The sequence below is a fragment of the Eurosta solidaginis genome, chromosome 3 (genome assembly GCF_040869045.1).
Source record: "Eurosta solidaginis isolate ZX-2024a chromosome 3, ASM4086904v1, whole genome shotgun sequence".
NCBI classification, from domain to species: domain Eukaryota; kingdom Metazoa; phylum Arthropoda; class Insecta; order Diptera; family Tephritidae; genus Eurosta; species Eurosta solidaginis.
This window is the reverse complement of record NC_090321.1, coordinates 90,212,136-90,225,083: the sequence shown is the minus strand read 5'-3', so window position 1 is coordinate 90,225,083 and position 12,948 is coordinate 90,212,136. Positions and strand designations below refer to the sequence as shown.

The following is a 12,948-nucleotide window of genomic DNA, read 5'->3' as shown; positions in this document are numbered from 1 at the left end:
GTTTATAACCCGTCATTTACTTAAAAATATAATCACCCTTATCGCGAGTTTTGTTTTCCCCCGAAAATATTCACAGTTTTTGTTCACCCTATCGCAGAGGATGGCGAAAAAATGTTTCGTGTTCGAAAAAGATTTCACCTTATCGGCAACTCTTTGTTCGGGCGAAATGAACAGCGGGAATACCCAAATTTGTTCACTTATATTTTACAGGCGAACGAGAGGAAAAGAAAATGTTAAATATTTTTTTTGTTTTGAAATTTAATACTCTTATAATTACTTTTATTATTAGAAATAAATCAATAAATAATGCACAATCGGAAGCTGAGTTGGAAGAAGTGAAATTCCTGTATTGCTACGAATGTAAATTCTATTTTTTATGACAACGTATCAGTCGGCCAAGTTATCCATTGTGGACAAAGCAACGATTCCAAAATGTTGAGCACCTCACTGAAACAAGATTGGCTAAGGCCCACTTCATGGTCCTTTCCAACGCCTTTTCCCTATGCGAAAAAACGAAGACATGTACTCAATTTTACAATTGGTGGAACTCCAAATTTTAGCTTCAATGGTGGCAAGGAGTTGGTAAGAATCTAGTAAATATTAGAATGCCGGCTTGTTTAGCCTGTAATATTGGCCAAAGCTAATTAAAAAAATTAACTTGTTATTCAAAAGTGCTGAAAATAGTAATTATTAGCTTACAGTGAATCACTTAGCTCCAAAAGGTTATAACTGTCTCTTAATTGCCTCCGAATCGCTTTCATATTTATATTCTCCTCGCGCTGAATCAATCACCCTTATCGCGAAGTTCACGCGGAAAATTTTTCGCCTTCACTTTTTTTGTTCGGGTGAACTTTTTCCGCCTATCGGCAATTTCGGGCGAACAAAAGTTCACTTCGAAACAGCTGATGCTCTATTGTGACTTAGCAGTGAACAAATAATTTATTTGCAATTGCGTAAATTTTGTAAACAAGCATATATTTCCATAAAATACAGCAAAAATAGAGATAAAAAATTTTGAAAAAAATGTTTAGTATTGCACTTAGGTTGGTGTTGATTGAGCGCGAGGAGAAAATAAATGTGAAAGCGATTCGGAGGCAATTAAGGGACAGTTCTAACCCTTTGTAGCTAAGTGACTCACTGTAAGTTAAAAATTACTATTTTCAGTACTTTTGAATAACAAATTAACTTCTCTTCAACTAGCTTTCTACAATGTTACAGGCTAAATAAGACGGCATTCAAATATTTGCTAGATATTCTTACCAACTCCTTGCCACCATTGAAGCAAAAATTTGGAGTACCGCCAATTGTAAAGTTGAGCGCATGTGTTCGTTTTTTCGCAGAGGACATCAAAAAGGCGTTAGAAAGGATCATGAGGTGGGTCTTAGCCAATCTTGTTTCAGTGAGGTATTTTCAGAGGTGCTGAACATTTTGCAACCGTTGCTTTGTCCACAATGGATAACTTGGCCGACTTTAGAAGAACAACGTCAAACTGCACACGATTTTTATGGAAAGTTCGGAATACCAGGAGTTGTAGGATGTGTTGATGGAACACACGTTAACATAGCAACCCCTTCCAAGAACGTTCACCAATTTTACAATAGAAAAGGCAAATGCAGTTTAAATGTTATGCTGGTGAGTGCTGTGCATATAACTAAAGCAAAATTAAATATAAATTATATACATAAATATTTTTCCAGGTATGTGACAGCAATCTGAGAATTCGTGCTATCGATGCTACACACCCTGGTGCTTGCCACGATGCCTTTATATGGAACATAAGCGACTTAAGATCAGAAATTGAACAAAATTATTTGCAAATTCACAGCAATGTACGTCTACTAGGTAATAGCTTAAAACCAATGAAACGAATGCAAATGAAATCAACAAGTTTTCAGGTCACGTTGGTTACCCTCTAGAGCCTTGGCTACTTACTCCATACAGAAATCCAGAAAGTGGATCACATGAGTCAAAATTTAATGAAGTTCACACGCGTTGTCGAAATATAATCGAAAGAACAAATGGTGTTCTTAAAAATCGATGGAGGTGTCTTTTAAGTGCAAGAGAGTTGTATTATTCTCCTGCAAAGGCAATAAAAATATTAACGTTTGCGCAGCTTTACATAAAATTTGCATTCATTACAAAAGTGAAGCAAATTTGCCAACGCCATCTGACAACGGATATTTGAACGAAATTCCTACATTAGAAAATCAACATATTGGCGAAGAAAACAGTACCTATATGGGGGCAGGTCAGGGTATTCGTACCGAAATCACAAACACCAGCAGTTGGTATATTGCCTCTTCTGCAGTCGAAAGCTTTTGTGTTTTGTTGGGCCCGCCTCCTGTCCCCCTCGCGTAAATAGCATTTTTTGATGCCTTCTTCCGTACATATCTTTTTTGGTCATTCCATACCTAGAAAGAGATACGTTGTGATAAAAAATTGAGTTTACTTACTTAGCAATAAAGGAGCTTTACTTTTTTCCACTCAGTTTCACTCTTAATGGGTGGACTAAGGCTATTTAAACATAAACTTAGCTGCTTCCATAAGTCCACGTCTTTTCCCCGATTTTCTTTTGAAAACCCTCTTGCAATTTCGGGATTTTGCATCATTTTTTTAAGTAGCATTTCTGATTGCGCATTATTTATTGATTTAGTCCTAATAATAAAAATACATAAAATTATAAGAATATCAATATGCAAAAAAAAACAAAATTACTCACATTTTTATTTTCTTTCGTTCGCCTGCGTTCGCCTGTAAAATATAAGTGAATAAATTTGGGGTTTCCCCGCTGTTCATTTCGCCCGAACAAAGAGTTGCCAATAAGGCGAAATCTTTTTCGAACATGAAACATTTGTTCGCCACCTTTTGCGATGGGGTGAACAAAAACTGTGAATAATTCGGGTGAAAATAAAACTCGCGATAAGGGTGAATACCAACCTAAGTGCAATACTAAACATTAATTTATACATTTTTTATCTCTATTATCTTTGTTGTATTTTAAGGAAATATATGCTTGGTTACAAAATTTACACAATTGCAAGTAAATTTTGTTCGCTGCTAATTCACAATAGAGCATCAGCTGTTTCGAAGTGAACTTTTGTTCGCCCGAAATAGCTGATAGGCGGAAAAAGTTAACCCGATCAAAAGAGAGAAGGCGAACACTTTTCCGCGTGAACTTCGCGATAAGGCTGAACATTTTGCAACCGTTGCTTTGTCCACAATGGATAACTTGGCCGACTTTAGAAGAACAACGTCAAACTGCACACGATTTTTATGGAAAGTTCGGAATACCAGGAGTTGTAGGATGTGTTGATGGAACACACGTTAACATAGCAACCCCTTCCAAGAACGTTCACCAATTTTACAATAGAAAAGGCAAATGCAGTTTAAATGTTATGCTGGTGAGTGCTGTGCATATAACTAAAGCAAAATTAAATATAAATTATATACATAAATATTTTTCCAGGTATGTGACAGCAATCTGAGAATTCGTGCTATCGATGCTACACACCCTGGTGCTTGCCACGATGCCTTTATATGGAACATAAGCGACTTAAGATCAGAAATTGAACAAAATTATTTGCAAATTCACAGCAATGTACGTCTACTAGGTAATAGCTTAAAACCAATGAAACGAATGCAAATGAAATCAACAAGTTTTCAGGTGACGTTGGTTACCCTCTAGAGCCTTGGCTACTTACTCCATACAGAAATCCAGAAAGTGGATCACATGAGTCAAAATTTAATGAAGTTCACACGCGTTGTCGAAATATAATCGAAAGAACAAATGGTGTTCTTAAAAATCGATGGAGGTGTCTTTTAAGTGCAAGAGAGTTGTATTATTCTCCTGCAAAGGCAATAAAAATATTAACGTTTGCGCAGCTTTACATAAAATTTGCATTCATTACAAAAGTGAAGCAAATTTGCCAACGCCATCTGACAACGGATATTTGAACGAAATTCCTACATTAGAAAATCAACATATTGGCGAAGAAAACAGTACCTATATGGGGGCAGGTCAGGGTATTCGTACCGAAATCACAAACACCCTTTGAATGAAAAATATTAATTTAAATTCTTTCATTATTTTTATTTTAAAGTATTAAGGTACCTTTGTTATCAAACTTATTTTTAGAAAAATCAAACATCAATACTTCATTTCATGGTACAAAAAAAGGAACACAAATACCGTATTGCACTAAACTATATACATATATATAAAAATGAAAATATTTAACTAAATAAATAACTATTTCAATCATTGAAATTTGCTTAAATAAATTGGAAAAAATTTAAAACTCAGTATTTGGTTTTTCGTCTTAGAATTTCGATTTTTAATTCTTTTAACTCTAACGTCCGTCGATTAAATTCAATTTGCTCCTCAAATTCACGTTTTCGCAACTTTTCCATTTTTAGGTTATGCTTTTTCAATTCAACAAATTGTTTTTCTTTTACATATATCGCACATACGATCCAGAGTACGGCACAATCTATCGTTATTTGGTTTAATTTCTGCTAAAATTTCGCCCAATTAGGTCTTGTTGAGTCTCTAGTTCCTTGCGAATTAACTCTGTGTTTGTCAATTTTTTGTTGGACTTAGGTCTTCTTTGCAGAACCGGCTGAGTGTTGCTATCGCTTGGTGGACATTCCCGTTCATCAGCAACAAGATCAACAGGTTCGCTGTCCGCCATGCTTATAGGCAAATCCGTACTACAACCAGGAACGTCATCGCTACTACAACCAGGACCGTCGCATAGTACAATGTTCGATACTATTTCGATTGGCGAACTAATTTTGGCCTTTTTTGAAGGAACTCCGTAGCTATGTGAGTCTTGAATACCTTCAACTGAATCTTTTAAATCCAGCAGTTGGTATATTGCCTCTTCTGCAGTCGAAAGCTTTTGTGTTTTGTTGGGCCCGCCTCCTGTCCCCCTCGCGTAAATAGCATTTTTTGATGCCTTCTTCCGTACATATCTTTTTTGGTCATTCCATACCTAGAAAGAGATACGTTGTGATAAAAAATTGAGTTTACTTACTTAGCAATAAAGGAGCTTTACTTTTTTCCACTCAGTTTCACTCTTAATGGGTGGACTAAGGCTATTTAAACATAAACTTAGCTGCTTCCATAAGTCCACGTCTTTTCCCCGATTTTCTTTTGAAAACCCTCTTGCAATTTCGGGATTTTGCATCATTTTTTTAAGTAGCATTTCTGATTGCGCATTATTTATTGATTTAGTCCTAATAATAAAAATACATAAAATTATAAGAATATCAATATGCAAAAAAAACAAAATTACTCACATTTTTATTTTCTTTCGTTCGCCTGCGTTCGCCTGTAAAATATAAGTGAATAAATTTGGGGTTTCCCCGCTGTTCATTTCGCCCGAACAAAGAGTTGCCAATAAGGCGAAATCTTTTTCGAACATGAAACATTTGTTCGCCACCTTTTGCGATGGGGTGAACAAAAACTGTGAATAATTCGGGTGAAAATAAAACTCGCGATAAGGGTGAATACCAACCTAAGTGCAATACTAAACATTAATTTATACATTTTTTATCTCTATTATCTTTGTTGTATTTTAAGGAAATATATGCTTGGTTACAAAATTTACACAATTGCAAGTAAATTTTGTTCGCTGCTAATTCACAATAGAGCATCAGCTGTTTCGAAGTGAACTTTTGTTCGCCCGAAATAGCTGATAGGCGGAAAAAGTTAACCCGATCAAAAGAGAGAAGGCGAACACTTTTCCGCGTGAACTTCGCGATAAGGGTGAATATGAATAAAAGGCGGCGAGAGTTTGAGTGTACAAATGATCCGGATATGTTGTTTCATCTGCGGTCAATTTATCGTTAAAAGGATGCGACGTGTGTTTTCAAATCCTTTGAAAGTTACATATTCACCCTTATCGCGAGTTTTATTTTCACCCGAAAATATTCACAGTTTTTGTTCACCCTATCGTAGAGGGTGGCGAAACAATTTGTCATGTTCGAAAAAGATTTCTCGTTATCGGCAACTCTTTGTTCGGGCGAAATGAACAGCGGGGAAACCAAAATTTGTTCACTTATATTTTACAGACGAACGAGAGGAAAACAAAATGTAATTAATTTTTTGTTTTGAAATTTGATACTCTTATAATTATATGTACTTCTATTATTAGAAATAAATCAATAAATAATGCACAATCGTGAGCTGGGCGGAAAAAAGTGAAATTCCTGTATTGCCAAGTATGTAAATTCTATTTTTTCACAACGTATCAGTCGGCCAAGTATCAGTGGACAAAGCAACGGTTCCAAAATATTGATTACCTCACTGAAACAAGATTACCTAAGACCCACTTCATGGTCCTTTCCAACGCTTTTTCCCTTTGCGAAAAAAACGAATTTAGCTCCAAAGGGTTAGGACTGTCCCTTAATTGTCTCCGAATCGCTTTTACATATATATTCGCCTCGCGCTCAATCAATACCAACCTAAGTGCAATACTAAACATTATTTTATTAATTTTTTATTTATATTTTTGTTGTATTTTAAGGAAATATTGTAAGTAAATTATTTGTTCACTGCCAATTCTCAATAGAGCATTAGCTGTTTCGAAGTGAACTTTTGTTCGCCCGAAATTGCCGATAGGTGGAAAAAGTTCACGCGAACAAAAGAAGTTTTTTTGGCCAGCCGTTTAGGTGCTACGCGTCACCCATATGGTCGCCAAGCCTAAACATTACCCATGGGAAGAAGCTACAGGCCTGCCAAAATACTGCTCTCAGAATCGCCACGGGCTGTCTTCTTATGTCCACAGAACACCATCTACATAATGAGGCGAGAGTACTCCCCATCAGGGAGAGAAATGAGATGCTAACCAAACAGTTCCTGTTGAATACCCAGAAACCTGGGCATCCCAACAGACATCTGATTGACGAACCAGCACCGCCTAGGGGCCTAAGGAGTCATCTCCGTAAGCATTTTGAGGAAATACGGCACCTGAGAACCCAGCTGTATGAAGCAAAAAAAAACAAGCAGGCCTTGGTGAACTCCACAAACAGGCGTCGGACCTTTATGTCAGGAATTGCCCGGTGAATCCAGTACTCAAAGAAAAGTACCCAAAACTTGTGGAAGAGGAACGCATACTCCCCAGGGAAACGCGTGTCATTCTTGCTCAACTTCCTTCTGGATACTGTAACAGGTTAAACTCTTACCTATCCAGAATCAACCCCGACATACAAAACGTATGCCCCGCTTGCGATGTGTCCCCACATGACACCAACCATCTCTTTAATTGTAATGTGGAACCAACGCCTCTAACACCCCTTTCATTATGGTCCACCCCTGTTGAAACAGCAAATTTCCTTGGACTCCCGTTAGAGGATATTGATGACAATTTGTGATCGGTCGCGGTTGTTAGGTGGGGCGAAGCACTGCTACAACAACAACAACAACGCGGCATCATGTTGTACTGGATTTCAAAAGGAAAACGAAAGAAACTCTTTGTCACAAGCACAACTCAAATTAATCAAATACGACGAACATGACTGGAAAATATGTGCCGATCTTAAAGTCGTTGGAATGCTATGTAGTCTACAAAGTGGATACACAAAATACTGTTGCTATCTATGCAAATGGGATAGCCGAGCTCGTCAAGACCACTACATCATAAAAAACTTGCCAGAACGAATCGAGTTTCAAGTTGGGGTGGATAACATAAAATACTCCCCACTTATAAAGAAGGAAAAAATAATTCTATCTCCGCTCCACATCAAGTCCGGCCTTATCAAAAACTTTATCACGGCTTTGGACAAAGAAGGCGAATCTTTTCATCATTTGAAGGCAATCTTTCCAGAGATTTCAGAAGCAAAAATAAAGGAAGGGATTTTTGTGGGACCGCAAATAAGGAAAATGATGACCAATAACTATTGTCACCAGTGGAGGCAGCAGCGTGGGTTTCTTTTGAAAAGATCGTTACCTCTTTTTTAGGCAAACACAAAAATCCTAACTACGAGATGATAGTGAAGGACTTAATCAAAAACTATAAGGAAATGGGTAAATAAAAAAACATATTTAAGACCGTTTTCTCAGTTAACTTTAAAACCTATCTGCCCGATAAACAAAAAATGTGTATGAAAATTTTTTAATTTACATGAGAATATATAGCCCTAAATCTGAATTCATCGTCCAGTTCCGAACAAACAAGAACGAGAAAAATGTAAACAAAAAATTTGTTCTGAATTGAAAGATAAATCCAGCCTAAGAAAATTATATACTAATATGTCACTTACGTAATTATCTAAAATACTTTCAGGAGTAAATATGTCTTTAAAAATTCATTTTCTACACTCCCATTTAAATTTTTTTCCGCAAAATCTTGGCGATGAAAGTGACGAGCATGGCGAAAGGTTTCACCAGCAAATGAAAATGATTGAAAGTCGGTATCAAGGATTCTGGGATGTCGCTATGAAGGGTGACTACTGTTGGTTTCTCATAAGAGAAACCGATCCTAATCTAAATAAGCGTCAAAACGAGACACATAATTTTTTCAATTATAAAATAAGATCATGGAGTTAAGACAGAATCATATGTACATATGCTATTATTTGTATGGTACTTAAGTTTTACTATATGGATATATTTATTTGAATGCTTATAACTTTTGTATTAGTTCCATCGATTTTGTTGAATGAAAGTTTATTTTTTTTTTTTTTGTAATAAAACAGAGCAAAGTACAAATTTTTTTTGTATTTTTACAAAAAAAATTTAAAAAATCCGTAATGATTGTTCGTTATCTTTGAATCTGCAGGGCCTAAAAAGTGTTGTATGCACAGTTTGTGGCAAATTTTATTACCTTTTAAAAGCTGCAAACCGTTTTGGAATTGCTCAATTCGTTCTTGAGATATATATGATTCAAGTGGACCCAATTCGTAAATATCTCAAACCCGTGACCATAGAATTAAAAATAACCTTGATTTTCGTAATCAGAAGGTGATTTTACATAGGAATTTCATAATGGCGTCTCTGGTGAGAGATCGCACCTATTGGATGGGGCACTGCTGCAAGTGTTTTTGGTGATTTTAAGAGTTTTAGTCTTAACAGAACATGTTTCTTTCCTTCTAAATAAGAAATCATTCCTTAAATAATCACAAAAGCATTACACAATTTAAGTTTACATGTAGGCAAATCGACATCTAATTTGTTACCGAACAGTATTTGTCGAAAGCTTGATAAGATTCGTCGTTTTTTGAGTTGCGGAAATTAAAAACGATAATATCACGTTCTTGCTCGATAACAAATTATTACGAACCGAAGTAAGTGATCGTAAATGAAAAACACAACTTTAATAATAAGTCCCGTTTTTTTTTTTTTCAATATCAAGATATTGTGGCTAATGTGTAATTGTACTAAGGCCACAGTAGACTTGTAAATACAGAAAATTTGACATACTGAACATTTGAGTTTTTTATTCGACAGATCAGCGATTCGAACGGTAACGGAAGGTGCACAATATCAGGAATTTCATAAAAATCGTAATATTATGATTACTTACTTTTTTAGTCATCAGTGCCCTTAGAAACACCCAACACCAATCCAAATACGCTCCGCCTAAAAATTACAATTTTATAAATTAGTAATAAATCAAAGAGAAGAAAATATGTTATTAAATAATTTCGACATCAGTAAGACCAATCAATCGCAATCAACAGTTAAATTTATTTCAGTTAGGGGCGAAAGTAATTGTTCATCATTTGGATCTGGGTTTCACTTATTTTATTAACATTATTAAGTTTTGATACTTACATTTCCCTTCTGTGAATTCCTTATCACAGCAACAATCAGCTCATGTGTTCCTCCACCTGCAAAAGTAACTCATATTAACAACAAATCAAATATAACAAGTAAGGAAGTCTAAGTTCGGGTGAAACCGAACATTACATACCCAGCTGTACACTTGATATGCTGTTGTTGTTTGCTTTGTGTGCTTAATAGTGTTACAAGGCTGCGCAATAATACATACACATATGGTTCTATTCTGAACTAATTTTTCTTCGAGTTATGGCTCCTGAACCATAGAAAATTAGCTTTTCGAAATATATACACAATTAGTCATAAAAGGGGCGGTGCCACGCCCATTTTTAAAAATTTGAAGTTTTTCCTATTTATTGTTATAAATCCACTTGGGAAATGAAATACCATTGATACATAACTCTTTTTTGCAAAGATATAGCTTATTTTATTCGTCTAGGACCCTTTTAAAAATCTTTTATATAAAAGTGGGCGTGCTCCTTAACCGATTTCGTTAATTTTATTCAAAGCATTCCTTATAGTAAAGGCAACCTCTCTGCCGAATTTTGTTACGATAGGTTAAACGACTTTTGATTTATGATTAATATTTGTAAAATTTAGCTTATCACAAGTGGGCAGTGGCACGACCATTTGAAAAAATTTTTTCAAATTTTTATCAAGAGTCTCAATATCAGTCCACACGTCAAATTTCAACATTCTAGGTGTATTATTTACTAAATAATCAGGTTTTTTGTGTTTTTCAAAATGTTATATATATAAAAAGTGGGCGTGGTTATCCGATTTCGCTCATTTTCAATATCAATCTATTCTGGGTCCAGATATGCTCGTGTACCAAATTTGGTGAAGATATCTAAATATTTACTCAAGTTATCGTGTTAACGGATAGACGGACGGGCGGACATGGCTCAATCAAATTTTTTTCGATACTGATGATTTTGATATCTATGATGATTTGATATCTATGATGATTTGATATCTTGATGAAGTCTATATCAATCTCGATACCTTTATACCTGTACAACCAACCGTTATCCAATCAAAGTTTTAATACAATGTGCAGAAGTACAGCTGGGTATAATTAATTCGGAAATTTTTTTATTGAACTTTCCGGACGATTAGGGACAGCCTATGTGTAAATCGAGTTAAACTTTGGAAATCTGATTCTTACCTTTTTAACATCCTCTGTACTAGCACCATTCGTTGGTTCTGCGCTTTGTTCTGCAAGAGCTGCAGCTGGCCTCTTTGCATTGTAATCGACAAAGCCAGTCAACCACTCCTTGGAAGTGTTCTCATTAGGACGCCCATATTTGTCTAGTTTTCCTGAAGCAATTAGAGCTTTCTTTGCAGATGCTTTATGCCCTAGGCCCCATTTTCGTGGATAAGTATAATAATGACTCGCTTGATTTTTGCCACAACACCATCATCACACGATGCCATTGTTGCTGTAGTCATTTGTGCTACAGCTAAACAAATTGCTTCACCCTTTGTTGTTACAATAACAATTTCTTGATCAATCTCAATACCATCTTCGTACCTCAATACACCAGGCAACATAATCTTAGCACCGTAACAAACGGCATTCACCTAGTCAACATAAAAGGAAAAAACCAATTGATGCAATTATAAAACAACTTAAGCTCTATAGTTAATAGCGATTTTTTTAATTTTATTTTGCATTGCAATGTACACCAAATTCAATCTTTGTAACAATCTATAAAATTATCTTGCCACATACACACATCGGAGAATATTTTTGTTCCCAATCGTAGTCACCGGGAAAACTCGATAAAAAATATTTGCACTGCCGGTTTATGTCATGGGGTATTGAGTAAATATATACATAGATAAACTTGTTTTGTGTTTTCATGGTACATATGTATGTATAATTTTTATTGTGATGTTGATTCGGAATATTAACATTTTTAATAATAAGTAACTATGGTCTGAATAAATCTTTATTTCAAAGCAGACAGCTTTTCGAAATATACACACATCAGATTAAAATTATTGTTCCCAAGTATAGTCACAGAGAAAACTGAAAATGTTTATTGCATGGTTCAACTATATGGTTGGCTCATCTGTACAATAACAAAATATGTCTGTTCAAATTGTCAAAATTTATGTATTGGGGTTGGTGCGAATGGTATGGAATGGAAACATAAAACTTAGCAGTTTTTGTATGTGTAAGAAAATGTTGCCAATGAGTTGGTTTCATTTTGAGTTTGCCATCTCCTTTTGGCAATCCCATCGACCATGCAATGAAATAAATAAAATCAACTGATGAGATGAGCCAACCATATAATTGAGCCATGGTTTATTCCCTGCCGGCTTATGTCACGGGGTTGAAAAACACAAATTTATTATTTTATAAGAAATAATATACATTATTTTGTTCTTAATGCTATTGCTAGATAAGGGTGTTTTGGGCACCAATCTTTTGCAGTATCAAAGGAATTAATTAAAAGAATTGGAAATTGACGTGTCACAGCCCGTTCAGTATTTCATAAATGTATGTCAGTAAAAAATTTTGTTTTCCACTGGTTCTTCTAAAAAAACAGTGAAACATTTTTTACGGAAATATATATAGATCGCGGGTTCGAATCGAGCTCAAGGCCTAACAATAATTTTTTATCATTATTATTGTTATGATAAATTTTTTCTTAATTGAAAAAAAAAATTTTTAATTAGAATAGAAGAAAGAAAAATTTAGACAACTGCCAAAGCTCGTTGTATAGACCCATTTCGGGAACTGCTAAATTCCTTCATCGGCAACGTTTAGGCGCCGCTGCTATAACCATTCAGCCATCACAGCGGCACACAACAATCAATTGGAAATATATATAGTTAGCTCAATTCACAAAGCCCTTAACCAATTTTCAAAATCAAAATATCAGTCAAAGAAACCACCCTGTATAGCTAAATGGTATGCACTCACCTATGACACTATCAAGTCATACAGGTCCGACTTCGAGCCTTATCGATTGTTGCATAACTGGAAATTTTAATCCTTAAGACCACTGCGCACTGCAATAAAGTAGTTTTTTTTTATTATTTCGTACAAAAAACTTTCCGATTAAATTTGTTGAGATATACAAATTTCAGTAGGACCTATTTTTCGAGGAAAGTGTTGTTGCGGTTAAAGCGAATCATTTCACTTAAATCAG

At 35.3% G+C, this 12,948-nt stretch overlaps 1 protein-coding gene, 1 long non-coding RNA gene and 3 other non-coding genes across 9 annotated transcripts in view; 1 reads left to right on the top strand and 4 right to left on the bottom strand.

The window, feature by feature from the left end:
* Positions 1 to 4,292, top strand: part of LOC137244145 (uncharacterized) — an 82,705-nt gene extending 78,413 nt beyond the window's left edge. Inside the window, exons 2-4 of one of the 2 annotated variants that reach the window (XR_010950823.1) lie at positions 3,003 to 3,401; positions 3,467 to 3,611; positions 3,665 to 4,292. This is a non-coding gene — a long non-coding RNA (uncharacterized lncRNA). Of the gene's footprint in view, positions 1 to 3,002; positions 3,402 to 3,466 lie in introns of both variants that reach the window. The other variant, XR_010950822.1, reaches the window with a different exon arrangement.
* Positions 1 to 12,948, bottom strand: part of LOC137244138 (uncharacterized) — a 95,221-nt gene that overhangs the window by 5,444 nt on the left and 76,829 nt on the right. For all 4 annotated transcript variants that reach the window (XR_010950800.1, XR_010950802.1, XR_010950801.1 and 1 more), the window contains 4 exons: positions 12,720 to 12,808; positions 10,953 to 11,368; positions 9,779 to 9,834; positions 9,528 to 9,583 (listed from right to left, as the gene is read on the bottom strand). The gene's annotated coding sequence lies outside the window, so the exon portion shown is untranslated. The remainder of the gene's footprint in view (positions 1 to 9,527; positions 9,584 to 9,778; positions 9,835 to 10,952; positions 11,369 to 12,719; positions 12,809 to 12,948) is intronic.
* LOC137247364 (small nucleolar RNA Me28S-Gm1083) lies at positions 9,649 to 9,732 on the bottom strand. Its single transcript, XR_010951829.1, has one exon. It is a non-coding gene; the product is annotated as a small nucleolar RNA Me28S-Gm1083 (small nucleolar RNA).
* On the bottom strand, positions 11,467 to 11,607 carry LOC137247353 (small nucleolar RNA snoR639/H1). The gene has a single exon (XR_010951819.1). It is a non-coding gene; the product is annotated as a small nucleolar RNA snoR639/H1 (small nucleolar RNA).
* On the bottom strand, positions 11,722 to 11,854 carry LOC137247358 (small nucleolar RNA snoR639/H1). The gene has a single exon (XR_010951823.1). It is a non-coding gene; the product is annotated as a small nucleolar RNA snoR639/H1 (small nucleolar RNA).